This window comes from Bombina bombina, chromosome 5, assembly GCF_027579735.1.
Source record: "Bombina bombina isolate aBomBom1 chromosome 5, aBomBom1.pri, whole genome shotgun sequence".
Classification (NCBI taxonomy): Eukaryota; Metazoa; Chordata; class Amphibia; order Anura; family Bombinatoridae; genus Bombina; species Bombina bombina.
In genome coordinates, this window is record NC_069503.1 from 140,121,115 (window position 1) to 140,144,580 (window position 23,466).

At 37.9% G+C, this 23,466-nt stretch overlaps 1 long non-coding RNA gene across 1 annotated transcript; it reads right to left on the bottom strand.

Moving 5' to 3' along the window:
* Nucleotides 1–2,236: 2,236 nt before the first annotated feature.
* LOC128660098 (uncharacterized) lies at nucleotides 2,237–9,342 on the bottom strand. Its single transcript, XR_008402506.1, has 2 exons — nucleotides 9,256–9,342; nucleotides 2,237–2,734 (listed from the first exon to the last, which is right to left on the bottom strand). It is a non-coding gene; the product is annotated as an uncharacterized LOC128660098 (long non-coding RNA).
* Nucleotides 9,343–23,466: the final 14,124 nt, after the last annotated feature.

The window sequence follows — 23,466 nt, forward strand, 5'->3', positions numbered from 1 at the left end:
ACTTTCCAATTTACTTTTATGATCAAATGTGCTTCATTCTTATGGTATCCTTTGTTGAAGGAGCAACAGTGAACTACTGGGAGCCTGCTGATCACATGAGTTGAGCCAATCACAAGTGACACATGTGTGTGGCCACCTATCCCAAGCTTTCTCTCACTAGTGTAGTATATAGTGTAGTATATGCATATATTATTTTTAAGCAAAGAATACAAAGAGTTAAGGAAATAGAAGTAAATTTATGTCAGACTAATCTAATTGATTTCTTTGACCATGTAACTAAAATAATAGACCAGGGAGGAGTCGTAGATGTTGCATATCTAGACTTTAGCAAAGCATTTGACATCGTCCCACACAACAAATTTATCCACAAAATGTATTGCCTTGGAGTAGATGCTAAGATTGTTAAGTGGGTAGAATGCTGGCTTAAAGATAGACGACAGACGGTTTCAATTAATGAGGCATCAGTTACTAGTGGTGTTCCCCAAGAGTCAGTTCTTGGGCCTGTTTTGTTTAACATGTTCATAAGTGATATTGGAAGTGGGCTGAAGGGGAAGGTTTGCTTGTTTTCTGATGATACAAAAATTTGTAATAGAAATTATGTTCCAGGAGGGGTTGATCAAATGAACTGTGATATTTAAAAAAAACTAGAGGACCAGTCAAATAAATGGGATCTGAAATGTAATATTACCAAGAGCAAAATTATGCATATAGAATCCAAAAACCCAAAGGTCAATTATAGTCTCAATGGTACATTACTGACTGTAACTAAAGAAGAAAGGGACTTGGGAATTATAGAGACTAGAACGATTATCCTAAACCAAATGAAACTGCAAAACCAGGAGAGCGTGTGATGCCAGATGAACCAACAAAACCAGCGAAATCTGCATTACCAGACCAACAGCCTGGACCAGAACATATTTCACACTACTGTTAGTAGTAGTGTGAAATACCAAGTCCTGTCCTATTTCTGCTATTAGTAGCAGAAATAGCAAGGTTCTTATGCCACTTTACAGATCATTAGTTAGGCCAAATCTGGAATACTGTGTACAGTTCTGGAGACCATATCTCAGAAACTTGACTCCCTTGAACTCCCTACCACTAAATTTATTCTGTTCAGCCTAGGTGTTGAAAGCTTGTACACCAATATTAAACATACCATACCAATGGCATTGATTCAGTGTGTTCTGTCCTGAGATCCGATAATAGATAAAATTCTGCTCAAATTTATTTTTTCATACAATTACTTACAATTATATTATGTGGTAGCTACTTTTTGTTTCAAGTTGACTATTTCCTTCAACTTCAGGGTACTGCCATGGGTTCCAACGTCGCTCCTAATTATGCCAGAATTTTTATGAATTTATATGAAGAAAAATATATTTTCTCAAATAATTTGTTTATTCGATAAGGCGCCACATGGTAGCGGTATATCAACGATAATTTTGGAGTATGGCTGGGCGACGTTGGAACCCTGGTAGAATTTGTAAATGAGCTAAATATATCTACCAATCACATTAAGTTTAAACTTTCTGGAGTGAGGAGTATATATATTTTTTAGATGTGAGGGTGATCAAAATGGGCAATTCCTTTAGAACTGATCTATTTAAAAAAAGTACATTGTCTGCCTGTTCTATGGTGATATAGGCGGGAACAGACTACATGAAAGTTCTAATCTGTGAAAAGCATTACTGAGCTAAAAAGAAGGTGCACCCAAGTGGTAAATCTCCATAGAACAGGCTAACAATGGTATTGAGCCGGTTGTTCATTCCTGTGAATGTGCTTCTCTCGGTATGTACTATACCTACACTACCTGTCTCACACTGTAAAGTCTCACCTCTGAAAAGGTGCGAGAAAAACATGGCTGAAACCCTATACCTGACTTTTACTTCAGAAATTGGAGTATATCACACAACTGGTGATGTATACCAATCAAAATGCAGGCTGTATTGCACTATATTGGAATTATATCGACACATAGGGACTTTGCCCTTTAATTTTTTGCTGTTGAGAGGAGCGAGTGCTAATTTTGCAAGTGTGTTTATTTGCAACAAACTAAATATGTTGTTTTTATACCTTTCTTTTCTTTGTGTAAGATTATTGATGACACTCTGAAATAGAGTGTCACATTATTTAATAGAGTTACTTAATAAGGTTACTTGATACTCTGTGTTCTGCAACTTCATCCATTTAATACATTTAATAGTAAAATATTGCTTTAAAATAATAAGAAATCATATTTCTTCTGAAATGAACATGAGTTTATTTATTTCATTTATTTGACAAATCATCTCTCTCTTTTTTTCTGTATCTCTCTCTCTCTCTCTGTAGCATGATGTGATTTGTTTTATTGTCATTTACAAACCGGATTTAAGCTTAAATATTACACCAAAACACAAAGTCACAATAATAGACCATAAATAGTAATCAATGCTATCACTACATATGAAAAGTGAGTTATTGTGTCAAAGAAGCAACAAATCTAGAAAATGTTAGTTATATTTAGGTTTTGTTTTTTTTGGGAGGATATCATCAATATTTGTTGCATGTAAGGGGGGATTCATGGGTTCTGTTATCTTAGGCTTCACTGGTTTTTCAGGTTTTTCAGGTTCCCTAGATTTCAGAGGTTCCTCTGATACTGAGGACATGTCACCATCTTCATCAGATCCATGGGGCCATCTTGCAGTAGTGTTGTTACTCATTATAAATATGGACAGCTTCAGTCACAGTCGAGAATCTGAATAAAGACAGAGAGTGACATCATAGAAAAGTTTATATTTATTAGAATATTGGGGGGCAGCTTAGGTAAACGTCAAAGACTGAACATAAATTAAACTATATATATAATAAAATGTATTGAATACAATTTGAAGTTCTTTGTTCTATTAAGCACTGCAGATTTATATGACAACCAAAGGGTTAAAAAGTATATTCCCTGGGGCATATGGTTTTAGTTCCATTGGAGTTGCAGAGGAGTTTACAAGATCTGGTATGGGAGGATTGAGAGGGAAACATTTATCACAAGGCTCCTACCCCTACAGGTCCAATAATTAGCAGTGCAGCAATACTTATCTACATGTTTCTAAGACTAAAAGACTGTAAAAAAATAGATAACACAATTATGCAAAGCAATATATATGTAATAATTTTAGGTTTGTTTTCATAATTGTATATTTTGCTTTAAATGTTTTTTTTAAGAAACTAGAGCAAATAATAAAATCAATAGCACAAATACAGTTTACCTCCCAGCATTTGCCCAATGCCTTTTAAGACTGAAAGGGCTAAGCTAAGTGGCAATATAACCATAACCAACAGGAATGGAGTCATGGATGTCTTGTAGGTGGGGTTGGGTTGATCATGGATGGGGGTTGGAATGTCTTGCTATTTACCATTGGAAAATCTGATTTAGCCTTAGTCACATTTCAGAAATGCTCTTGTATAATTGTGGTGCAAGAATTAGTATTAGGCTAGACCCAAATGTACTGATAAACAATATCATTAGCAGTAGTTAATACAAATAATGGAATATTTAATGCAGACAGATGGGATTAGGCAACAATAAAGATAAAGTTATACACTGAATCACAATTTTGAATTCTGGAAATAAATGTTGAACAGTTCAATAAAAAAACTGTTATATAAAGATAGTCATATAGCAAGATGTAAATAAACGCAATCTAGTAAACATGCAGTGTCATACACAGGTATCAGGGTAGCTGTATTCAATAATCACAGTCTGATAGTAAGAATATGTCTTTCACTGATATTAAGAAATTACCGTTAATTAAGTATAAAACAAATACCCAAATCCAGAATGGTAGAAGCAGGTTTAAACTCTGAGTAAGAAGGAACAAGCAGTGTTTGATGTGAAGGCAGCAAAAACAGCAACTAATAATTGTTAATTAACTAGATTCAATAAAACCTATTTGAGAAATGAATGTCTCATGAAAAACAAAATTGTTGCAACATTGTGGCGTTGAAAACTGCAAGTTGTGAGTTCTGCCCAATTATTATCAATGGAGTCAGAACCATTTTGTAACCATTCACTTAAAGGTATACTGAACCCATTTTTTTTTCGAGGTCCAGATAGAGCATGCAATTTGAAACAACTTTCTAATATTCTCCTATTATCAATTTTTTCTTCGTTCTCTTGGGGGATCGATTTAACAATGTGCGGGCGGACATGATCTGCTGTAGCGGATCATGTCCGCAGCACATCGATAAATGCTGACAACATACACTGTCAGCATTTATCATTGCACAAGCATTTCTAGTAAAATGCTTGTGCAATGCCGACCCCTGCACATTGCGGCCAATCGGTCGATAGCAGGAGGTGTCAATCAACCCGATCGTATCCGATCAGGCGGATTGCTGTCCGCCGCCTCAGAGGTGGCGTACGAGTTAAGGAGCAGCGGTCTTAAGACCGCTGCTTCTTAACTCCTGTTTCCTGCAAGCCTAAAGGTTCGCACCGAAAAAGGTGCTTTCGGGCTTTGATAAATCGTCCCCTATGTATCTTTATTTGAAAAAGTAGGAATGCAAGCTTATGGGCCAGACCCATCTTTGGTTCAGCACCTGGGTTGCGCTTGCTGATTGGTGGCTAAATGCAGCCACCAACCAGCAAGCGCTATCCAGGGTGCTGAACAACAAATGGGCTGGCTCGTAAGTGTACATTCCTACTTTTTCAAATAAAGATACCAAGAGAACAATGAAAAATTGATAATAGGAGTAAATTAGAAAGTTGCTTAAAATGGCATGCTCTATCTGAATCATGAAAGCAAAATTTGGGTTCAGTATGCCTTTAACGCAACATAGAGACCCACTGTCAAGGATACCAGCGTTGAAATATAATTTCTTCACACTTTACAATGTAAATTAAAACAGGAAAAAATCACCCTCTATAAAACACAAAAGAAAACTTTGATAAAGTAAAATAAAAATAAAAGTGATACAGACTTGTCTGCTTTGCAGTAGCAAGACAAAATTCTTCACAAGGGCTAAAAGAGGCTTCATGTGCTGTATGTTTGGCTAGGGTTTAAATTGAAGATCCTGATCATACCAATTCCTCATTTCACCCAGACTTCTTCAACCGGGGAGGTTGACAACCCCTGTTTGCGCACGACTGGCTGGACTCGAGCAGGGGTGTGGCTTTGCATACATGGCGGATTGTGCAATGATAAATGCAGGCAGTGTAATGCTTCCCACTAGTCACAATGCCAGGAGGACAGGGGCAGAGATGTCTGCCCCTGTCTGTCCTGCCCTTCCTAAACGGAGCCCTATGTACTTGAAGTTGTAATGATGACTGTTCTAGTGCAGGTATCAAAGAAAAACATTACCTTTAAAATATATGTGGATTAATGCTGATAAATCATTGGATGTATTTTCCTATTGTGATCGACACATATTGCTAATAATATTCAGATAGATTACGAGTTTTGAGCGCTCTAGGGATTTTAACGACCGCCACAAAAGCAGCGTTAATTCACCTCCCTATAGCGCTGGTATTACAGGGTTGAAAAAGCAGGCTTGCAAGGGCGAAATGGTTGCGTTGAGCTCCATACTGCAACGAAAACAAGCGCTGCTTTGACGTGCTCGTGCACAATTTCCCCATAGACATCAATGGGGAGAGCCGCCAAAAAAATACAAACAGTTATTAACCCATAATCTGCCGCCCCCAACATTGCTGCCACCTACATAAAACTATTAACCCTTAATCTGCCGCTCCCGATGTCAAAAACACTAAAATTACTAAAAATAAAAATAACTAAATTACATAAAAAAACCAAAACTAAATTACAAAAAATAAGAAACAAATTATCAAAAATAAAAAAGAATTACACCTAATCTAATAGCCCTATCAAAATAAAAAATAAAATAAAAAATAACCACCCCTCCAGCCTACAATAAACTACCAAGGGTCCTTAATAGGGCCTTTTGTGGTGCATTGCCCCAAATAAATCAGCTCTTTTACATGTAAAAAAAATAAAAACACCCCCCCAACAGTAAAACCCACCACTCCCACAACCAACCACCCCAAATAAAATAACTATCTAAAAAAAACTAAGCTTCCCATTGCACTGAAAAGGGCATTTGTATGGACATTGCCCTTAAAAGAGAATTTAGCTCTTTTACATGCCCAGACCCTAAACTAAAAATAAAACCCACCCAAAAAACCCTTATAAAACCTAACACTAACCCCCGACGATCCACTTACAGATCTTGAAGTCCCGCTTGAAGGATCCATGCAGCCGGTGAAGTCATCATCCATGCAGCAAGAAGTCTTCATCCAGGCAGCCTCTTCGATCTTCATCCAGCCGGCAAAGTCCTCATCCAGGCGGCAAAAAGTCTTCATCCATACAGCATCTTCTATTTTCATCCATCCGGTGCAGAGCGGGTCCATCCTGAAGAAATCCAGCACGGAGCATCCTCTTCCTACGGTTGTCGTCGTAAACTGGAACTTCAATGCAAGTGACGTCCCTTGCATTCCTATTGGCTGAAATATTTCAATCAGCCAATAGCATTAGAGCTGCTAAAATCCTATTGGCTGTTCCAAGCAGCCAATAGGATTTGAGCAGCTCTCATCCTATTGGCTGTTCCAGAAAATAGAATGAGAGCTGCTCAAATCCTATTGGCTGATTGGAACAGCCAATAGGATTTTAGCAACTCTAATCCTATTGGCTGATTAAAATATTTCAGCCAATAGAAATGCAAGGGACGTCATCTTGGATGACGTCACTTGCATTGAAGTTCCAGTTTACGGTGGCGACCATATGAAGAGGATGCTCTGCGCCAGATGTCTTCAGGACGGACCCGCTCTGCGCCGGATGGATGAAGATAGAAGATGCTGCCAGGATGAGGACTTCGCCGGCTGGATGAAGATCTAAGAGGCCGCTTGAATAATGACTTCTTGCCGGCTGGATGGATCCTTCAAGCGGGACTTCAATAACTGTAAGTGGATCGTTGGGGGTTAGTGTTAGTATTTATTTAAGGTTTTTTTGGGTGGGTTTTATTTTTAAATTAGGGTCTGGGCATGTAAAAGAGCTAAATTTCGTTTAAAAGGCAATGCCCATGCAAATGCACTTTTCAGGCCAATGGGGATCTTAGATTTTTTTTTAGATAGCTATTTTATTTGGGGGTTGTTGGTTGTGGGGGTGGTGGGTTTTACTGTTGGGGGGATGTTTGTATTTTTTTTTACAGGTAAAAGAGCTGAATTATGTGGGGCAATGCCCCACAAAAGGCCTGTTTAAGGGCCATTGGTAGTTTATTGTAGGCTAGGGTTTATTTTATTTTGGGGGGGGGGGCTTTTTTATTTTGATAAGGCTATTAGATTAGGTGTAATTCTTTTTTACTTTTGATAATTTGTTTCTTATTTTTCGTAATTCAGTATTTGTTTTTTTTGTAATTGATTTAGTTTTTTTCGTAATTAGATACTTTTTTTTGAGTAGTATTAGGATTTTTTAATGTGTAGTTTAGTTTAATTTAGTTGGTAGTTAGTTAAATAATAATCTTCATTTAATTGTTAGTTTAAAATTAATTTATTTAATTTGGCAGGTAAGTATTAATTTAATTTAAGATAGGGAAATTGTAATTTTAATATAAAGTTAGGGGTCGTTAGGTTTAGGGGTTAATAGTTTATTTTAGTATATCTCATTGGGGGGGCTTTCAGTTTAGGGGTTAATAGTTTATTTAAGTATATTTCGTTGTGGGGGCTTGCGGTTTAGGGGTTAATAGGTTTATCATAGCGGCTGTGTGGGCGGACGGCAGATTAGGGGTTAATAATATTTAAATAGTGTTTGCAATGCTGGAGGATGGCGGTTTAGTGGTTAATAGGTAGTTTATGGGTGTTAGTGCACTTTTTAACACTTTAGTTATGAGTTTTATGTTACAGATTTGTAACGTAAAACTCATAACTACTGACTTTAGATGGCGGTACGGATCTTGTTAGTATGGGGTGTATCGTTCAAGTTTTAGCCTCCCAAGCAAACTCGTTATACCGGTGCTATGGGAGTCCCATTGAAAAATGATTTTTTAAAAGTGCGGTACTGACGTTGCGTGACAGGCTAAAAGGTGTGCGGTACACCTATACCGACAAGACTCGTAATAGCAGCGTTAGGGAAAAAGCAGCGTTATGGGCCATAATACTGCTTTTTTACTCATAACGCCAAACTCATAATCTAGCTGATTGTCTTTCAAATGAAAACACACCAAATATGTGCTTAATGACATAGTATATGAAGCCACAAAATGCATCCCCAAACCATTCATGTTTATATATTCCAGCAGTTTAATAAGTAATCCCCAGGCCAATCGCAATCCTTTAGAAAAACACATCTAATGATTTATCTACAGATATTCCCTTAAAGGGACAGGCTAGCCAAAATTAAACTTTGCTTTGTTCTAAAGGTATTCTTTGTTGAAAGCTAAACCTAGGTAGGCTCATATGCCAATTTCTAAGCCCTTGAAGGCTGCCTCTTATCTAAGTGCCTTTTGAAAGTGTTTCACTGCTAGACAGTGCTAGTTAATGTGTGCCATATAGATAACATTGTGCTCACTCCCGAGGAGCTACTTATGATTTAGCACTTATTGGCTAAAATGCAAGTCTGTCAAAAGCACTGAGATAAGGGGGCAGTCTGCAGAAAATTAGGTACACGGTAATCACAGAGGTAAAAAGTATATTAATATGACCATGTTGGTTGTGCAAAATGGTGGAATGGGTAATAAAGAGATTATCTATCTTTTTCAACAATAAAAATTCTGAAATAGACTGTCCCTTTAAATGGTAATTGCTTGTTCAAAACAATCACATACTTTTTTTTCTAAAGGATTTTGATTGTGTTCAAAATTGATTTCGATAGTAACCATTATTAAAAGATAAAAAAGTGTACAATAAAGACAAAGGTGTAGATTTATCATACCCCGGGTGGGCATGATTCGCTAGAGCGAATCATGTCCACCTTGCATCGCTAAATGACGACATCATATGCTGTCGGCATTTAAAATTGCACAAGCAGTTCTGGTGAACTGCTTGTGCAATGCCGACCCCCGGAGGTTTTTCATTGCCAATCGGCCACTAGCAGGGGGCGTAAATCAATCCGATCGTATACGATCAGGCAGATTTCTGTCCGCCACCTCAGAGCTGGCGGATGAGTTAAGACTGAAGACTCGCACAGGAAACAGTTACATTCAGGGCCATTCTGCCCTTGTTAAACTGGCACCAAAGGGTCTGATTTTAACTTTATGTATCCAAAATAAGAATTATACCTTTTCCTTATGTAGACAGAATCCTTTATTCACCGGTTTCCTTGCAAAGTTTATAGGCTCTGTCCTCTCCTTGTTGTTGCATCCAACTCTGTAATGAATGCGTGTTTGTTTCAAAGCAAGTGCAGACAAATAGCTTACAAAAATGCTGTGTGGGCGAGAAAGAAAATGTTAATGAGAACTTAGATTAGTAAATTAACAGTAACTTGCTTGATCTTTGTCCAGAAGCAATAATTTGATTTCTGAATTTATAAATAGCCATGAGGATGCACAACTATGAGAAAGAAAGAGATACATGCTCTAATACTGTATGATAACAAGGAAAATGTAAGCAGTGAAAAAAAATAATCAGTCTGGTCCAACAACTACATGACATTTTTTTTAGTTTTTAGCAATAAATAAATAAAGAACTTTCATAGAAAATCTATCTATCTATCTATCTATCTATCTATCTATCTATCTATCTGTAGCAATTAGCGCTCAGAAAATTAATTTTATAAATAAAAAATATTAGAATTGTTTTTAATTAAAAAAACTGCACTAAGCAGCTATAAGGAGTTAAAAGTGGAGGCTGTGGGGTGTTAGAAAAAAACGGCACTGAAAAGTGCCTTGAGATTGCAGTCTATGGGAACTGTGTTTTACCTGTAAATATATATGTATATGCTTAAATACATATATATTTATGTGTTAATATGTGTGTAGATATATAGAAGAAAAGAGTTGATCCGTTCCAGGAAGTAAAATCCAACTTTAATTTGAAACTTGTAGTTAAAAAACACATATGGGAAGCACCTTTACAATGCAAGTTGCAGCAGGCAAAGCACTCGGCTTACGCGTTTCGGCTCAGTGAGCAGTAATCATTGCCTAATGTGCTATGCCTTCTTTCACAATATAAAGGCACAAGACATGTTATTATTGGCTAACACTTAACAGATTTTAATTATTTAATTATTTAATTAATTGAATGTCTGCTGCAACATTTTAACCCTTTCACAGCTACAAAATTGATCAGTACAACAACCCAATTTTTTTAGAAATTAATACATATTGTATACAAAAGCCTAAATAATTGTCTCACTTGTTGACTAAATATGAAAAAGCTTATAACTTGTATAGTAGTTTATTTAAAATATTTAAACTTTATAAGGGGTCTTGTAACTGGCAACAACAATTTGGAATGAAATGCTTTTTCTCTCAAACTCATTTGTCTTATTGCTTTATGCCTTGTTATTTTAGGGGGCATCTGGTAGGATGATTAAACTGGGGATTTAGTATGTTACCCTGAATTAAAGGCATACTCCAAACTAAACAATTCATCTACTGCTTTATAATAACTAACAACGCCATTTGCCAGTTAATATGTGTGTACACATACAGTATTAACACATAAATATATAAGTATATACATTTACAATTTGCTGCCATTGCGGCGCAACTTACCCCTTCTCTGCACTAGTTCTAATGCCAATTCTCTCGGCATGAGAATGAGGCTCCCATTGTAGCCTATGGAAGTGCGCTCTATTGAGCACAAAACTTCCATGCAAAGCTAACATGAGGTCACATTCACATTGTGGGACACTTAAAATACCAGCACACAATTCCTGCGCTGGTATTACGAGAGGAGAGCAAATATCACGCTCTTGAAAGCCCAATTTACTCATAATCTGTCCCTATATGTTTAGTCACATGTTTACTGACCCTTTTAATAGCCTGGGATGCTAATAGGTTACATGTATACAATTTGTGCTCCAGAACCATAGAAATATGTGTGTATGTCTTTGAACTGGGGCACTATGGACATAATGGGCATGTGTGAATGTTGGATTATCAATTTTGCAAATTTGTATTAGTGTAAAAGTGTTCATAGTGATTATTTTTTTATTTGCTAATAGGATGCTAATAGGGATACTAATAGGTTACATGTATACAATTTGTGCTCCAGAACCATAGAAATATGTGTGTATGTCTTTGAACTGGGGCACTATGGACATAATGGGCATGTGTGAATGTTGGATTATCAATTTTGCAAATTTGTGTTAGTGTAAAAGTGTTCATAGTGATTATTTTTTTATTTTAATTAATTGAGCAGGTAAAATATATATCTGTTTGGTAATGTTATTTCCTAATACCATCCAACAATAAGGGGGTAATTAATGTTACATTCAAAAACATTTTGGGGTACTTGGTGATAAGTCAAAGTGTTGGGATTTATTAAGTCCCATAAGATTTGATAAGTGGAATATATGGCCATGTATATGTGTCAAAATAGCAGCCAAAAAACGGTTAGATGGCACCTATCTAGCAGCCCAAGCTAGTCCGTAATATTTTATAATACTAACACTGATGCATAAACAACATCTTGAAACCCCCACCTCCGTCTCACCAACAAGCATGCACCGCAAGACTCCTTATTTCACTCTGTCATCTCGTGACTACCGGTCCTGGGGGAAACCCCGCTGGCCTCTTGGCTAAGCTGCAACACACACACTACGGTGCAGATAAAGTTGATCATCTCCCTCTGCCTCTTGGCCAAATGCGGGTCCCCTCTTCGGTGTCTCAAACGGCGGCAGATGACATCATCATTCTGATGCAGCCTTTTTAGTCTTCTCAATGTGGTCTCTTCATGGTGACGATGGGGGTGGAAGTTGGAGGGGAATCCCTGATGACATGCTCACTCGTGTTCCAAGGTAAATCGTCCACAATCTAAGAGGAGCACAGTGCTCCTCTTTTTGGTTTGTGGACGATTTACGTTTATATGTGTCATTAAGTATAGGACAATTTGTTGTCAAACAGATAAGGAAACAAGTGTTGCTGATAAACAGTGAAAAGAGTGGATTTTGATCTAGTCAACATTGAAAAGGCTCATCTGCAACCATTAAATGTGTTAGCTGAAATATTATTGTTGCTTTAGAAAACATAATACTCAATTGCTTATTCAGTATTCGTCCTCGTATATGTTTCCTGCAATCTTGTTTTATTTATTCAGTCCTTTGATCATATGTGCATTTCTATTTACCATATCAAGCCCCTTTAACGTAAGCTGTTGTGTGCACCTGCCAAGTCTGATACGTGGGTTTTGCTCTTTCTAAAATGTCAGACACTTGAATCATCATGCATCTAAATATATTGATTTTTAAAGGTTATGAACTTAAAGGGATACTAAACCCAATTGTTTTCTTTCATGATTCAGATAGAGCATGCAATTTTAAGAAATGTTCTTGTTTACTGATACTATCAAATATTCTTTCTTCTCTTGCTATCTTTATTTGAAGAGGAAGAATTTAAACTTAGGAGACAGCCCATTTTTGGTTCAGCACTTGGGTTGAGTTTGCTGATTGGTGGTTAAATGTAGCCACCAATCAGCAATCATTATTCAGGGTGCTGAATCAAAAATTGTCTGGCTCCTTAGCTTAGATTCCTGCTTTTTCAAATAAAGATAGCAAGAGAATGAAGAAAAAATGATAATAGGAGTAAATTAGAAAGTTGCTTAAAACTGCATGTTCTATCTGAATCGTGTGTAGCCATTCTGTTATTATTAGGGTAGGATAACCGGATATATAAATTATTTTATATAAAGATGGAGGAAAAATCACACAGGCACTTCTTGCTTCTATGTCTTTATTTTACTACACTGCTTCTGCTTCCTGTGTCAGGAGGAAGGAGGAGGTAACAACATAAAATAAACTTTATTTACACTTCTGTTAACATACAATGTATATAGGCTACAACACTGTAAGAGCACTTTCAGTTTATATCTCAACACCCCCACTTGCTCTCAAGTGTTTCGTTTTGCATGTTTCCCCTTTTAAACATATTCATACATTACATGACTTACATTCCAAACATATAACTCAAAAACTTTTCTAACTTGAATTTTGTTGCAGACTTTGTCATAACATCTGCTACCATCTTGTTAGTTGGACAATACTCAAGAACAATGTTACCTTCACTGATCACTGATCTAATGAAGTGGTACTTGATATCAATGTGTTTACATCTCTGACGGCAAACAGGATTCCTGTAAAGAGCAATTGAACCCTGATTGTCTCCAAAGATTTGTATTGGTTCATAATGACACCCTTTATCCATTCCTTTGAGTAACTGCATAAGGTATAGACTTTCCTGTGTAGTCGCAGCCAATGCCATGTATTCAGCTTCACATGTAGATAAAGCTACTGTGGGCTGTTTCTTTGATTTCCATGCAATCAGTGGACCATTCTTGGGCCTAGATTTGGAGTTCGGCGGTAAAAGGGCTGTTAACGCTCCGCGGGCTTTTTTCTGGCCGCACCATAAAATTAACTCTGGTATCGAGAGTTCAAACAAATGCTGCGTTAGGCTCCAAAAAAGGAGCGTAGAGCATTTTTACCGCAAATGCAACTCTCGATACCAGAGTTGCTTACGGACGCGGCCGGCCTCAAAAACGTGCTCGTGCACGATTCCCCCATAGGAAACAATGGGGCTGTTTGAGCTGAAAAAAAACCTAACACCTGCAAAAAAGCAGCGTTCAGCTCCTAACGCAGCCCCATTGTTTCCTATGGGGAAACACTTCCTACGTCTGCACCTAACACTCTAACATGTACCCCGAGTCTAAACACCCCTAACCTTACACTTATTAACCCCTAATCTGCCGCCGCCGCTATCGCTGACCCCTGCATATTTTTTTAAACCCCTAATCTGCCGCTCCGTAAACCGCCGCCACCTACGTTATCCCTATGTACCCCTAATCTGCTACCCCTAACACCGCCGACCCCTATATTATATTTATTAACCCCTAACCTGCCCCCCACAACGTCGCCGACACCTGCCTACACTTATTAACCCCTAATCTGCCGAGCGGACCTGAGCGCTACTATAATAAAGTTATTAACCCCTAATCCGCCTCACTAACCCTATCATAAATAGTATTAACCCCTAATCTGCCCTCCCTAACATCGCCGACACCTAACTTCAATTATTAACCCCTAATCTTCCGATCGGAGCTCACCGCTATTCTAATAAATGGATTAACCCCTAAAGCTAAGTCTAACCCTAACACTAACACCCCCCTAAGTTAAATATAATTTAAATCTAACGAAATAAATTAACTCTTATTAAATAAATTATTCCTATTTAAAGCTAAATACTTACCTGTAAAATAAATCCTAATATAGCTACAATATAAATTATAATTATATTATAGCTATTTTAGGATTAATATTTATTTTACAGGCAACTTTGTAATTATTTTAACCAGGTACAATAGCTATTAAATAGTTAAGAACTATTTAATAGTTACCTAGTTAAAATAATAACAAATTTACCTGTAAAATAAATCCTAACCTAAGTTATAATTAAACCTAACACTACCCTATCAATAAAATAATTAAATAAACTACCTACAATTACCTACAATTAACCTAACACTACACTATCAATAAATTAATTAAACACAATTCCTACAAATAAATACAATTAAATAAACTAGCTAAAGTACAAAAAATAAAAAAGAACTAAGTTACAGAAAATAAAAAAATATTTACAAACATAAGAAAAATATTACAACAATTTTAAACTAATTACACCTACTCTAAGCCCCCTAATAAAATAACAAAGCCCCCCAAAATAAAAAATTCCCTACCCTATTCTAAATTAAAAAAGTTACAAGCTCTTTTACCTTACCAGCCCTGAACAGGGCCCTTTGCGGGGCATGCCCCAAGAATTTCAGCTCTTTTGCCTGTAAAAAAAAACATACAATACCCCCCCCCCAACATTACAACCCACCACCCACATACCCCTAATCTAACCCAAACCCCCTTAAAGAAACCTAACACTAAGCCCCTGAAGATCTTCCTACCTTGTCTTCACCATACCAGGTTCACCGATCCGTCCTGGCTCCAACATCTTCATCCAACCCAAGCGGGGGTTGGCGATCCATAATCCGGTCCAGAAGAGGCTCCAAAGTCTTCCTCCTATCCGGCAAGAAGAGGACATCCGGACCGGCAAACATCTTCTCCAAGCGGCATCTTCGATCTTCTTCCATCCGGAGCGAAGCGGCAGGATCCTGAAGACATCCAGCGCGGAACATCCATCCGGACCGACGACTGAACGACGAATGACTGTTCCTTTAAGGGACGTCATCCAAGATGGCGTCCCTCGAATTCCGATTGGCTGATAGGATTCTATCAGCCAATCGGAATTAAGGTAGGAATTTTCTGATTGGCTGATGGAATCAGCCAATCAGAATCAAGTTCAATCCGATTGGCTGATCCAATCAGCCAATCAGATTGAGCTCGCATTCTATTGGCTGTTCCGATCAGCCAATAGAATGCGAGCTCAATCTGATTGGCTGATTGGATCAGCCAATCGGATTGAACTTGATTCTGATTGGCTGATTCCATCAGCCAATCAGAAAATTCCTACCTTAATTCCGATTGGCTGATAGAATCCTATCAGCCAATCGGAATTCGAGGGACGCCATCTTGGATGACGTCCCTTAAAGGAACAGTCATTCGTCGTTCAGTCGTCGGTCCGGATGGATGTTCCGCGCTGGATGTCTTCAGGATCCTGCCGCTTCGCTCCGGATGGAAGAAGATCGAAGATGCCGCTTGGAGAAGATGTTTGCCGGTCCGGATGTCCTCTTCTTGCCGGATAGGAGGAAGACTTTGGAGCCTCTTCTGGACCGGATTATGGATCGCCAACCCCCGCTTGGGTTGGATGAAGATGTTGGAGCCAGGACGGATCGGTGAACCTGGTATGGTGAAGACAAGGTAGGAAGATCTTCAGGGGCTTAGTGTTAGGTTTCTTTAAGGGGGTTTGGGTTAGATTAGGGGTATGTGGGTGGTGGGTTGTAATGTTGGGGGGGGGGTATTGTATGTTTTTTTTTACAGGCAAAAGAGCTGAAATTCTTGGGGCATGCCCCGCAAAGGGCCCTGTTCAGGGCTGGTAAGGTAAAAGAGCTTGTAACTTTTTTAATTTAGAATAGGGTAGGGAATTTTTTATTTTGGGGGGCTTTGTTATTTTATTAGGGGGCTTAGAGTAGGTGTAATTAGTTTAAAATTGTTGTAATATTTTTCTTATGTTTGTAAATATTTTTTTATTTTCTGTAACTTAGTTCTTTTTTATTTTTTGTACTTTAGCTAGTTTATTTAATTGTATTTATTTGTAGGAATTGTGTTTAATTAATTTATTGATAGTGTAGTGTTAGGTTAATTGTAGGTAATTGTAGGTAGTTTATTTAATTATTTTATTGATAGGGTAGTGTTAGGTTTAATTATAACTTAGGTTAGGATTTATTTTACAGGTAAATTTGTTATTATTTTAACTAGGTAACTATTAAATAGTTCTTAACTATTTAATAGCTATTGTACCTGGTTAAAATAATTACAAAGTTGCCTGTAAAATAAATATTAATCCTAAAATAGCTATAATATAATTATAATTTATATTGTAGCTATATTAGGATTTATTTTACAGGTAAGTACAGGTAGCCCTCAGTTTACGCCGGGGTTAGGTTCCAGAAGGAATGGTTGTAAATCGAAACCGTTGTAAATTGAAACCCAGTTTATAATGTAAGTCAATGGGAAGTGAGGGAGTTAGATTCCAGGCCCCACTCAAAATTGTCATAAGTAACACCTAATACATTATTTTTAAAGCTTTGAAATGAAGACTTTAAATGCTAAACAGCATTATAAACCTAATTAAATAATCACACAACACAGAATATATAATTAAACTAAGTTAAATGAACAAAAACATTTGCTAAACAGCATTATAAACCTAATAAAATAATCACACAACACAGACTTCACTTGCATTTTTCTGCAAACAGTTCTTTCTATGCATTCCAATCTGGGCTGATTTATATTTGTTCCTTTGAAATCTGCTCGATAGCTCAGGTCTGGTTAAACTGATTAATTTCAGCTTACTTGGCTTTGCTGCATCACAAGCGGACAGCTTCACCTACTGGCTATTTTAATAAATGCACTGCTTTTCAATGCTTTTCAATAGCAGTCACATGACTGGAAAAAAAAGGTTGTTATTCTGAAACGGTGTAAATTGAACCGTTGTAAAACGAGGGCCACCTGTATTTAGCTTTAAATAGAAATAAGTTATTTAATAAGAGTTAATTTATTTAGTTAGATAAATATTATATTTAACTTAGGGGGGTGTTAGTGTTAGGGTTAGACTTAGCTTTAGGGGTTAATACATTTATTAGAATAGCGGTGAGCTCCGGTCGGCAGATTAGGGGTTAATAATTGAAGTTAGGTGTCGGCGATGTTAGGGAGGGCAGATTAGGGGTTAATACTATTTATGATAGGGTTAGTGAGGCGGATTAGGGGTTAATACATTTATTATAGTAGCGCTCAGGTCCGCTCGGCAGATTAGGGGTTAATAAGTGTAGGCAGGTGTCGGCGACGTTGAGGGGGGCAGATTAGGGGTTAATAAATATAATATAGGGGTCGGCGATGTTAGGAGCAGCAGATTAGGGGTACATAGGGATAACGTAGGTGGCGGCGATTTGCGGTCGGAAGATTAGGGGTTAATTATTTTAAGTAGCTGGCGGCGACGTTGTGGGGGGCAAGTTAGGGGTTAATAAATGTAATACAGGGGTCGGCGGGGTTAGGGGCAGCAGATTAGGGGTACATAAATATAACGTAGGTGTCGGTCGGCAGATTAGGGGTTAAAAATTTTAATCGAGTGGCGGCGGTGTGGGGGGACCTCGGTTTAGGGGTACATAGGTAGTTTATGGGTGTTAGTGTACTTTAGGGTACAGTAGTTAAGAGCTTTATGAACCGGCGTTAGCCAGAAAGCTCTTAACTCCTGCTATTTTCAGGCGGCTGGAGTTTTGTCGTTAGAGCTCTAACGCTCACTTCGGAAACGACTCTAAATACCGGCGTTAGAAAGATCCCATTGAAAAGATAGGCTACGCAAATGGCGTAGGGGGATCTGCGGTATGGAAAAGTCGCGGCTGAAAAGTGAGCGTTAGACCCTTTAATCACTGACTCCAAATACCAGCGGGCGGCCAAAACCAGCGTTAGGAGCCTCTAACGCTGGTTTTGACGGCTACCGCCGAACTCCAAATCTAGGCCTTGGTGAGGCTAAAGCAGTATCCAGTCATACTCCTCCTATCATTCACATCAGAGGCCCAATCGGCATCACTATACGCCTCGAGTTTCAAGATTCACTACATTTTCTGTAGCACAACTCATAGTCAGTAGTACGCTTTAAGTACCTCATCACATGCTTAGCTGTGGTTAGATATTGTTCCTTTGGCTCTGATAAGTATTGTGACAGTTTACTGATTACCCAGCTTAAATCTGGCCTTGTACAGGTCATAACATACAGCAAGCTACCTACTATCTCTCGATATTTTCTTGCATCTACTGGATCATTGTGATCATTTTGGTCTAGTTTTTGCTCACATGGTGTCGATCTGGGTTTACAATCTATCATTCCAAACTTCTCCAGAATCTTTAATCTGTATCTCTTTTGGTTCATCTTTACCAAACCATCACTTTGTTCAAAATCAATACCTAGGAAATGTTTGATCCTTCCAAGATCTTTCATCTTAAATTTTGCTGTAAGCATTTTTTTCACGTCATTAAGTACTGTTTCTTTATTGGCACCGATAATTAGATCATCAACCCATATTAACAGTATTACTCTATCATGTCCAAATTGTTTGACATATACACAGTGGTCTGCTGGATTTTTTTCAAACCCATTCTCATTTAAATAATCATTCAGCATCTTGTTCCAATTTCTACCTGATTGTTTTAGACCATACAATGACTTGTTCAATTTTAAAACTAGTTTCTCATTTTGTTTGCACTTTACCTCAAATCCTACAGGTTGTTCCATATAAATCTCACAATCAATTGGGGCATGTAAGTAGGCTGTTTTCACATCCATCTGGTGAAGAAGTAAATCATACTGTGCTGCCAGTTGCATAAAATACGTACTGACTGATGTAATATTTGCAGTTGGAGAAAAAACTTCCTTGTAATCAATTCCCTTTACTTAAAGGGACAGTCTACACCAAAATGTTTCTTATTTAAAAAGATAGATAATCCCTTTATTACCCATTCCCTGTTTTTGCATAACCAACACAGTTATATTAATATACTTTTTACCTCTGTGATTACCTTGTTTCTAAGCCTTTGCAGACAGCCTCCTTATCTAAGTGCCTTTGACAGACATGCAGTGTAGTCAATCAGTGAAGACTCCTAAATAACTTCACGGGAGTGAGCACAATGTTATCTATATGACACATGTGAACTAGCACAGTCTAACTGTGAAAAACTTTCAAAATGCTCTGAGCTAGGAGGCGGTTTTCAACCGTCTAGAAATCAGTTTGAGCCTAGCTAGGTTTAGCTTTTCAAAAATACCACCAAGGGAACAAAGCAAATTTGATGATAAAAGTAAATAGGAAAGTTGTTTAAAATTGCATGCCCTATCTGAATCATGAAAGTTTAGTTTTGACTAGACTGTCCCTTTAACTATAACCTTTAGAAACATATCTGGCTTTGTATGTTTCTGATCCATCAACATTGTTTTTTAATGCATATACCCATCGACCGCCCACTGAACGTTTACCTTCTGGTAAAATGGTCAAAGTGAATGTGTCATTCTCTCTTAGTGAATCCATTTCCTCTGTCATAGCATTCAACCAATTCTGTGACTGAGGTGAGCTCATAGCATCTTTAAAGGTTTGTGGTACATCAAACACTCTGTAACAATAATCAATGTTTGTTACTATCTGATCATCACATTCAAAATCTGAAACATAGTCTTCCAAGTATTGAGGAGTTTTTCTGTCTCTTTTAGGGTAACATGTATTATGGTCACTCCCTGCCTGTCCATTGTTCTCCCTCTTCAAAGTTTCTATTTCAGAAATTTGGACTATCTCTGGACACTCAATTTCAGTCTGATTAGTCTTTAGTATAGTGGGTGCATAGTCCTCCCTATGGCAATACTCATCATCATGTAACAGATCAGTTTGAGTCTGTCTTTCAACAACTTTCTTTGTGATAAACCTCACAAGCCTGTGTTTAAGGACCTTTCCAGTGTCTGGATAAAACACTAGATAAGAGGGGCTGTTCTTGTCATATCCAATAAAAATCCCTCTCTCACATTTTGAATCTAGTTTATTTCTGTCATATTTGTATGCAAAACATTCTGACCCAAAAACTCTCATCTTAGAAAGGTTAGGTTATTTGCCTGTCAAAAGGTAATAAGGGGTTTGTGCTAACCGGTTATTAAAGCACCTGTTTCGAATATGAGCGGCAGTCATTACTGCATATGTCCATAACTCTTTTGGTAATTTACTCTCAACTAACAGACATCTTGCCATTTCAAATAGCGTTCTCCAATTTCTCTCAGCAGTCCCATTCTGATGGGGTGAGTAAGGTGCTGAGGTCTCATGTCTTATGCCTCGCTTACTTAGCAGTGACTTAAAACTATTTGCTACAAACTGAGTACGATTGTCAGATCTTATACATTTTAAGACTCCATATGGGGCTGTGTCAGCAATAAACCTTTCAGTGGCTAACACTGCATCATTCTTGTTTTTCAGAAAATATACAAATAGTTCACCAGAATAATCATCAGTGAATGATATTGTGTATCTGAAACATTCTCTAGCTTGTGATTCTATAGTACCTGCTAAATCAGTATGTACTAGTTCTAATGTAGCTGTGGCTCGGGTATCAGGTTCTCTGTTCCTACTCTGAACAAATTTTCCCTGAGTGCAAACTTCACAGTTTAGACTAGACTTATCAATCTTACCTTTAATTGTCATTCCTTCTACCACATTTTGTAGTTTTGCAATATCATCATAATTACAGTGACCTAAAATGTCATGCCACATTTGAATATCATAACATCCATGACAACTGTCATCATTTTCAACAAAAGTATTCAGATAGTAAAGTCTACTGTATTTCTGGATCGTGAATTTGGTACCGTTCTTATGAATGAGTTCATTCCTGCCTTGCTGGAAGTTATCTGATGCTCCACTGTTTGTTGCTGTCTCTACAGAAAAGATGTCTTGAGGATATGTAGGTATGTACAATGCATTCTTCAGTGTCATCTTCATTCGGTTTCCCTCGCTGTCAAGTAGACAAACCTCCGCATCGCCTCTTCTCAGTGCCACGCCTGTTGTCTTTTTCCCATCTGCGAGCTCCATTGTATGTTTCTCCGGTTTAAACGTTTTGTCAAAGTTCTTAAACTTTCTAATATCAGTAATTATATGGGATGTTGCTCCTGTATCAACCATTAGTCCTTTTGGTATTATCCCATCTAGCTGGTTATCTTTAATTTTGAAAGCAAATGAGTGTCTGTCGTCTGCTTCATCTGTTGCTTGCCTGACATTGTCTCTCTTTTTGCTCCTGCAATTTGGATCTTTGTGTGTTGGGCTCTTGCAATAGCTACACCACAGTGATTGACCTTTATTTGGGAACGGTGTAAAAGCCGGAACGGAACGGAACAGGCCGGAACAGGCCTTTTACGAAGAAAATTGATTTAAAATATAATGGGATGTATTAGAGACTCTTGAGAACAATTTTAGGAACAAGAATATTTGTGATATAATAATTAATTAACGCTTTAACTACCAAAATAGTGTCCGGAACCAAACATAACAGCCCGGAACAGCACCTTCCCAGGAAACCAGATACACCAAATTCACAAGTCACATGTGACTAAATGTAATAAGTGTAATCAGCCACAAACCATCCACAGAAACCACATTCCAATACCCGTTCCGGCCTGTAAAACGCTTTTTCATGAAAAGTGACGGAACGGCACCTACCCAGCAAAATATACAGACCAAATTCACCAGCCACAAATAACTAGATGTGGTAAGTGTAATCAACCACAAACCATCCACAGAAACCACGTTCCAATAGCCGTTCCGGCCTGTATAACGCTTTTTCGTGAAAAGTGACGGAACGGCACCTTACCAGAAAACCAGATACACCAAATTCACCAATTACACATAACTAAATGTTATAAGTGTAATCAGCCACAAACCACCCACAGAAACCACATTATGATATCTGTTCCGGCCTTTAATACACTTTTTTTTATAAAAGTGACGGAACGGCACCTTCCCAGCAAAATATACAGACCAAATTCACCAGCCACACATAACTAGATGTGATAAGTGTAATCAACCACAAAACATCCACAGAAACCACGTTCCAATACCTGTTCCGGCCTGTAAAACGCTTTTTCATGAAAAGTGACAGAACAGCACATTACCAGCAAACCAGATACACCAAACTCACCAGTCACACATGACTAAATGTTATAAGTGTAATCAGCCACAAACCAACCACAGAAACCACATTATGATATCTGTTCCGGCCTTTAATACACTTTTTTTATAAAAAGTGACGGAACGGCACCTTCCCAGCAAAATATACAGACCAAATTCACCAGCCACACATAACTAGATGTGATAAGTGTAATCAACCACAAACATCCACGGAAACCATGTTCCAATACCCGTTCCGGCCTGTAAAACGCTTTTTCATGAAAAGTGACGGAACGGCACCTTACCAGCAAACAAGATACACCAAATTCACCAGTCACACAAGTGACGGAACGGCACCTTACCAGCAAACCAGATACACCAAATTCACCAGTCACACATGACTAAATGTTATAAGTGTAATCAGCCACAAACCATCCACAGAAACCACATTAAGATATCTGGTCTGTATATTTTGCTGGGAAGGTGCCGTTCCATCACTTTTTATAAAAAAGTGTATTAAAGGCCGGAACAGATATCATTAAGTGGTTTCTGTAGATGGTTTGTGGCTGATTACACTTATAACATTTAGTTATGTGTGACTGGTGAATTTGGTGTATCTGGTTTGCTGGTAAGGCGCTGTTCCGTCATTTTTCATGAAAAAGCGTTTTACAGGCCGGAACGGGTATTGGAACGTGGTTTTTGTGGATGGTTTGTGGTTGATTACACTTATCACATCTAGTTATGTGTGGCTGGTGAATTTGGTCTGTATATTTTGCTGGGAAGGTGCCGTTCCGTCACTTTTTATAAAAAAGTGTATTAAAGGCCGGAACAGATATCATAATGTGGTTTCTGTGGTTGGTTTGTGGCTGATTACACTTATAACATTTAGTCATGTGTGACTGGTGAATTTGGTGTATCTGGTTTGCTGTTAAGGTGCTGTTCCGTCACTTTTCATGAAAAAGCGTTTTACAGGCCGG